Raw genomic sequence first — 7177 nt, 5'->3', positions numbered from 1 at the left:
ATCTTTACTGTCATTACTCTGAATTCTTTTTCAGGTAGATTTCCTATTTCCTCTTCATTTGTTTTGTCTGGTGGGTTTTTTACTTGCTCCTTCATCTGCTGTGTGTTTCTCTGTCTTCTCATTTTGCTTAACTTACTGTGTTTGGGGTCTCCTTTTTGCACGCTGCAGGTTTGCAGTTCCCATTGTTTTTGGTGTCTGCCCCCAGTCACTAAGGTTTGTTCAGTGGGTCATGTAGGCTTCCTGATGGAGGGGACTGGTGCCTGTGTTCTGGTGCATGAGGCTGGATCTTGTCTTTCTGGTGGGCAGGACTGCGTCCGGTGGTATGTTTTGGGGTGTCTGTGACCTTATTATGATTTTAAGCAGCCTCTCTGCTAATGGGTGTGGTGGTGTTCCTGTGTTGCTAGTTGTTTGGCATAGGGGGTCTAGCACTGTAGCTTGCTGGTCGTTGAGTGGAGCTGGGTCTTAGCATTGAGATGGAGATCTCTGGGAGAACTTTCGCTGTTTGATATTATGTGGACCTGGGAGGTCTCTGGTGGACAAATGTCCTGAACTTGGCTCTCCCACCTCAGAGGCACAGGTCTCACACCCGGCCAGAGGACCAAGACCCTGTCAGCTGCACGGCTCAGAAGAAAAGGGAGAATAAAAGAAAGAAAAAATAAATAAAATAAAATAAAATAAAGTTATTAAAATAAAAAATTAAAATATTTTTAAAATAAAAGAAAATTGAAAAGTAATTTAAAAAAAGAAAGAAAGAAGAGAGCAACCAAAACAGAAAACAAATCCACCAATGATAACAAGAGCTAAAAAACTATACTTAAAAAAAAAAAAAAACACGGACAGACAGAACCCTAGGACAAATGGTAAAAGCAAAGCTATACAGACAAAATCACACAAAGTCCATCGCCTCAATTTTGGGATGATTCGTTATCTATTCAGGTATTCCACAGATGCAGGGTACATCATGTTGATTGTGGGATTTAATCCGCTGCTCCTGAAGCTGCTGGGAGAGATCTCCCTTTCTCTTCTTTGTTCGAACAGCTCCCGGGGTTCAGCTTTGGATTTGGACCCGCCTCTGCGTGTAGGTCGCCTGAGGGCGTCTGTTCTTCGCTCAGACAGGACGGGGTTAAAGGAGCAGCTGATACGGGGGCTCTGGTTCACTCAGGCCGGGGGGAGGGAGGGGTATGGATGTGGGGCGAGCCTGCTGAAGCAGAGGCCGGCGTGACGTTGCACCAGCCTGAGGCGCGCCGTGCGTTCTCCCGGGGAAGTTGACCCTGGATCACGGGACCCTGGCAGTGGCGTGCTGCACAGGCTCCTGGGAGGGGCGGTGTGGATAGTGACCTGTGCTTGCACACAGGCTTCTTGGTGGCGGCAGCAGCAGCCTTAGCGTCTCATGCCCGTCTCTGGGGTCCACGCTGATAGCCGATGCTTCTGCCCGTCTCTGGAGCTCATTTAGGTGGTGCTATGAATCCCCTCTCCTCGCAAACCCCGAAACAAAGAGGCAAGAAAAAGTCTTGCTTATTCGGCAGTTCCAGACTTTTTCCCCGACAGACTCCCGGCTAGCTGTGAAGCACTAGACCCTTCAGGCTGTGTTCACGCAGCCGACCCCAGTCCTCTCGCTGCGTTCCGACTGAAGCCCGAGCCTCAGCTCCCAGCCCCCAGCCGCCCCAGTGGGTGAGCAGACAAGCCTCTCGGACTGGTGAGTGCTGGTCGGCACCGATCCTCTGTGCGGGAATCTCTCCGCTTTGCCCTCCGCACCCCTGTTGCTGCGCTCTCCTCCGTGGCTCCGAAGCTTCCCCCCTCCGCCACCCTCAATCTCCGCCCGCGAAGGGGCTTCCTAGTGTGTGGAAACCTTTCCTCCTTCACCGCTCCCTCCCACTGGTGCAGGTCCCGTCCCTATTCTTTTGTCTCTGTTTATTCTTTTTTCTTTTGCCCTACCCAGGTACGTGGGGAGTTTTCTTGCCTTTTGGAAGGTCTGAGGTCTTCTGCCAGCATTCAGTAGGTGTTCTGTTGGAGTTGTTCTACATGTAGATGTATTTCTGATATATTTGTGGAGAGGAAGGTGATCTCCACGTCTTACTCCACCATCTTGAAGGTCCTCCGTATTGCATGATTAAACATCTTAGAGTCAGAGTGGACTGAGACATAAGGTGAATATTCTCATTGAATTAGGTCAGTCTTGGGGAAAATACATTTAATATAAATTTATAAACTTGTAAGGATATGGGGTTTACTAACATTTCCACATACTTTATTCCATTTTGTCCTCATTGCAGTTACATAAGATGGATTAGATCCAGCAGGTATTAGATCCCTTTTCTGTGAAGAGCACATGGTCAGGGCTTGCACATGAAAGTCAAACATTTTGGAGTAGAAGGGTGGCTGGGGGTGGAAGGTAACATATCATTGAGAAAAGCATAGGATTCAGTCAGAAGACCTAAGTTCAAATTCCAGGTCAGTTTTGATTTAAATGCACATTAAAAGAAAACATTTTATGATATGGTATGCCTGTTTAGTTCTTGAATAGCAAACTCTGAAAGGGATTTAGAAGTGCAAGAGATTTATGTGGGAGTGACACCTGTGAAAGGAAAAGGAAGGAAGGAAGAAATATTGGTCAGCAGGAGCTGTCAGACCACAATGCAGACTTGCTAAAATCTCTGCCAGCCCAATGGGAGCTCCAGAGCACACATTGCCTTTTAGAGGGGTGTCACATTGAGTGGAAATGGCTAGGTCTTTTTACCACCACCTTTGTCAGTCACTGACTGGGGGCCACCGTGAAAAAATCGTAATCTCAGCTCTAATGCTGCAATGAATCCTGAATGAGCTAGCTGAGGGAAGCTGCCAGCTAACCACCCTCCTGGCACACTTCCTTGAAGGGAGATCTGAGTGGCACATCTCTACATCTTCCAAACATGGGGTGATTCTCATGATTTTATAGTAAATGAAAAAGGGAGATTACCTACCTCTATGTGTAGTATGAACTCACTTGTGTACCTAGTGATTGATAATAAAAATTGTTTCAAACATTGTGTTAAATGCACATTATTTGATTTAATCCTCACAACTCTATGAGATTTATACTATTATGAACTTATTTTACAGAAAATAAAAGAACCCACAGCTCAAGAGGTTAAGAAATGAGTTCCAAATGTAGGAAGTGGCCATCAGTATGCAAATACAGGTTTGCTTTGCTGTGCTAATCTGTGCTCTATGTAGTTTTATGAAGGTACATACCTAGGAAAAAGAATGAAAGAAAATAAACACACACATAAATGATAATAGTGATTAATGGTAGGACTACAGGTTATTAAATTTTTATTTATTCCTTTATTTTCTATATTTTCTTCTATGAGATATTTTGGTTATCTGTTGAGGCAAAACCAACTACCCCAAACTTAGTCCTATAATACAACAATCATTTTATTATTCTCATGGATTCTCATTTCAGAAATTCAGGCAAGACATAGTGGGGATGGCTTGATTCTGCTCTACTGTATTTAGGGCCTTAGCTGAGAAGACATGAATGACTGGGAGTTACTCCATCAGCTGGGGAATTAGAATCCTCTGGAGGCTTCACATGTCTGGTGCCTGGGCTGGGGTGACTATAAGGCTGGTCTTAGGTGGGTCATTTGATTGGAGAATCTTTATGTGCTATGTACCTTCTCCATATGGCCTAAGCTTCCTTATATCATGGCTTCCTGAAGTTAGTCAAATGTCTTACATGGTAGCTCAGAGCTTCAAGAGCAAGTTTTCCAGAAAACAAGGAGGAAGCTATGTGACTTTCTATGGCCTAGCCTTGGAAGAAACATAGCTCACTTCTGCCATAGTCTTTTTTTTTTTAATAGATTTATTATATTTATTTATTTATTGGCTGCGTTGGGTCTTTGCTGCTGCACGCAGGCTTTCTCTAGTTGCAGCGAGTGGGGGCTACTCTTCGTTGCAGTGTGCGGGCTTCTCATTGCGGTGGCTTCTCTTGCTGCGGAGCACGGGCTGTAGGCGCACGGGCTCAGTGGTTGTGACTCACGGGCTCTAGAGCACAGGCTCAGTAGTTGTGGTGCATGGGCTTAGTTGCTCCGCGGCATGTGGGATCTTCCCAGACCAGGGATTGAACCCGTGTCCCCTGCATTGGCAGGTGGATTCTTAACCACTGCGCCACCAGGGAAGCCCTGCCATACTCTTTTGGTCACAATCCACCCAGATGCAAGGAGAAGGGACATAGATTTCACATCTAAATCATAAGATTGTAAATGAATGCTTGCTATATTTTAAAACTTCCACAGGACATATTTCCATAAACAGAAGAAAGTAAAATTTAGACATTAAATAGTCCCAGTTTAATTTTTATTCTGGAATAGAATTGGCAAAAACCTTTGTGTGTGTGTGTGTGTTTGTGTGTGTGTGTGTGTGTGTGTGTGTGTGTGTTTACGTAATTTGGTAGTAGAGAATCTGAGCTCTCTGACATTGATAGCTACTTTTCCTGGATTTATCTATAGTAACAATTACAGAGTTAACAAGAAGCAAGAGAGTAGATTCTGTATTAGAGTTTTATGCGTAGGACAAAGTTGGAGTTGCTACCACTACAAAAATTTTCATCCATTTACATAAATCTTCAGAGGTCTATTGTACTCCCAATTCTATTTTTCAAGGAGATAGTTGGACTGATTTTTTTGTCCAAGCTTCACCTTTCCACATAAAGATTTTCCTTTGTTTAAAAATAATAAGCATCGTACATGTGAATGCATTACAGAGGCTTATTTACCCCCACAGTTTAGAATGCTTCTGTGTGGCCCACTGAATAATAATAATAAAAATTTGGCTAGAGAGGGAAAAACCTAAGGGAAAACCTGTCAGTTCCCCAGAATAATATTCCTAATGCAAGTCGTAAGAGTCTTTCTTTTAAAAAACTTGCCCTCAGATACTTTTTGTATATTGCAGAGTACAAGCAATAAGTGAGATCAGCTTTATAATATTTAAAATTTGCCTGATGTTTTTATTTTCTGTGAATTTCCTTTCCAGGAGATGTGCACCAGATTGCTGATTTTAAAATTATTCCATCAGGAAACAATATTTCTGTAGAGTAGGGGAGAAATATTTGGGACTTGTCAGTTAAATACAACAAAATACAATAAAATTGTATCCTCTCAACTGTTTCCTTGAGCTTGGCACCAAGGAAAGACCAGTGAAAGCACTATGGAAAGTCAAAAGTGAAGTATGGACTTTAGAATCATACAGACCTGAGTTTGTATCTAGCTCCAACACTTACAAACTACTTAAGGCTCTGCAAGTACTTTAAATTCTTGAACCTGACTGTCATCAACTATAAAATAGGGTTTATAATATTTTTCTCATAGGTAAATTGTGAAGTTGGAAAGAGATGATTTTACTTGGTACTTAACCCATAGTAAATAATTTATAAGTAGCAGTGATTGTTTTGTTACATTTTAGCATAGCTTGGTAAAATTAGAATTCTATTTTTATAGTACTTAATAAAAAGAAATATTTAGATCAATCAGAGGTCAGCTTGAGAAATCCAACCAAGATACGAAAGGGTAATTTATTACTTTTAACTTTTGACCACACTATTTGCCTATTCTGAAGGAATCATAACATGCTTTCTCTTAAAATCCACAGATTCCAGCTAAATAAAATACAAAGACAGTTGAGGAAAAGATGAATGTGTGTTTACAAGAATCTGCCTGATAGATAAATATTTCATATGCTCCATGATTTTCATATAATTTATTTTAATTTAGCCTAATATGGTACTTGTCATAAGGTAGATGTTCATTAATAAATATTTGTTGAATTAAAGAATATCCATCTTTTTAATGATTTGTATGAGATCTTCATATATTAAATATACAAACCACTTGTCAGTTTTATATGTTGTGTATATTTCTCCAATTTGTCATTTATCTTATAATATTGTGTTTTTCTAATACTTTTATTTGCTCATATTTCCCTCTATTAAAAAAAATTATTTTATGCTTAAAAATACCATCTTCACCTCCCTGCATTTAAATGCCTGTTCATCAGCAAGGAAAAATGTTTTAAGGTGATGGCTTTCCTGTTTATCTAGAGACTATTCATGTCTTTAGCCCTCACCATTCAAAATTAAAGGTTATTGGTGATGTGGGAGTGAATTTCTGTGAATTGGTTTTTTTTGGAGGAGGCAGAACTAGTAGACGTTTCTTAATTTCCAGTACTGGTTCAGAGCTTTTTTATGTTTTATTCTTTTGATTATTTTCATGAGTAACTGTTGAAGCAGAAGTGAAGTGTGGGGAGGAAGTAAAACGAAAGGAGAAAGAGGAGCTAGATGATGGAGTCAAATCGATATCTTTTTTGGAAGCTATACTGAGTCCGACACTTCCATGTCTAATGGTAATGAATTTACTTAGTATTGTTTTGCCAGGTACCATTTAAGTGCTTTAGTGTATATGCATTGTCACATCAATTGTGGATATACAGTTTATATGTCTACCAAATCAGGTGGATACAGTTATTGTCCCCTTTTTTTATAACCAAGGAAATTAGTGTAAATGTGTTATGTAACTTGCCTTAGATTACATAGTCATTAGCAGAGCAGAGCTGGGATTCTAACTAAGGAGGCTAATTCTAGTACCCACAATCTTAACCCTGCATTGTAAGTATACCAAATTTAACATGTGAAAAACAAAACATTTTATTTCTGCCTCAGAAACTACCTTTTCCTGTTCTTCCCTATCTCTGTGTCATGTCATTCTACTGCTATTTATTGCTCTTGGAAAAAATTTGAATACCCAATACAGTGGGCTGCAAAGTTCAACAAGATCAGATGTCTTTGACCTTATCTTCCACAATACTTTTTCCTTCTTTTATTTCTTAACCTTATACTCAGCACTGGCCTTAAACACACTAAGCTTACTTCCATCTTAGGACTGTTGCACTAGCTACTCCCTGTCATTTAATGGCCATCCTCGAAATTGTGACTTAGATTTCCCCTTCTTGGAATTTACCATTTATCTCAAAGTTTACCTCCTCAGTGAAGCTTTCCCTGACTACTCAATTTAAAGTAGCCATTTTATCATTTGCCTCTTTCCTCTTATAGCCATTGGTACTTTATGACACTGTATATTATATATATATATATATATATATATATATATATATTTTTTTTTTTTTTTTTTTTTTTTTTTTTTTT

The 7177-nt window shown here is 40.2% G+C and overlaps 1 protein-coding gene across 5 annotated transcripts in view; it reads left to right on the top strand.

Annotated features, from left to right (window-relative positions):
* TNNI3K (TNNI3 interacting kinase) overlaps positions 1-7177 on the top strand; it is a 280116-nt gene that overhangs the window by 28694 nt on the left and 244245 nt on the right. The window lies entirely within an intron of this gene.

This window comes from Physeter macrocephalus, chromosome 4 (genome assembly GCF_002837175.3).
Source record: "Physeter macrocephalus isolate SW-GA chromosome 4, ASM283717v5, whole genome shotgun sequence".
In the NCBI taxonomy this organism is placed as follows: domain Eukaryota; kingdom Metazoa; phylum Chordata; class Mammalia; order Artiodactyla; family Physeteridae; genus Physeter; species Physeter macrocephalus.
The sequence above is the reverse complement of the archived record's forward strand: the minus strand, read 5'-3'. Positions and strand labels throughout refer to the sequence as shown.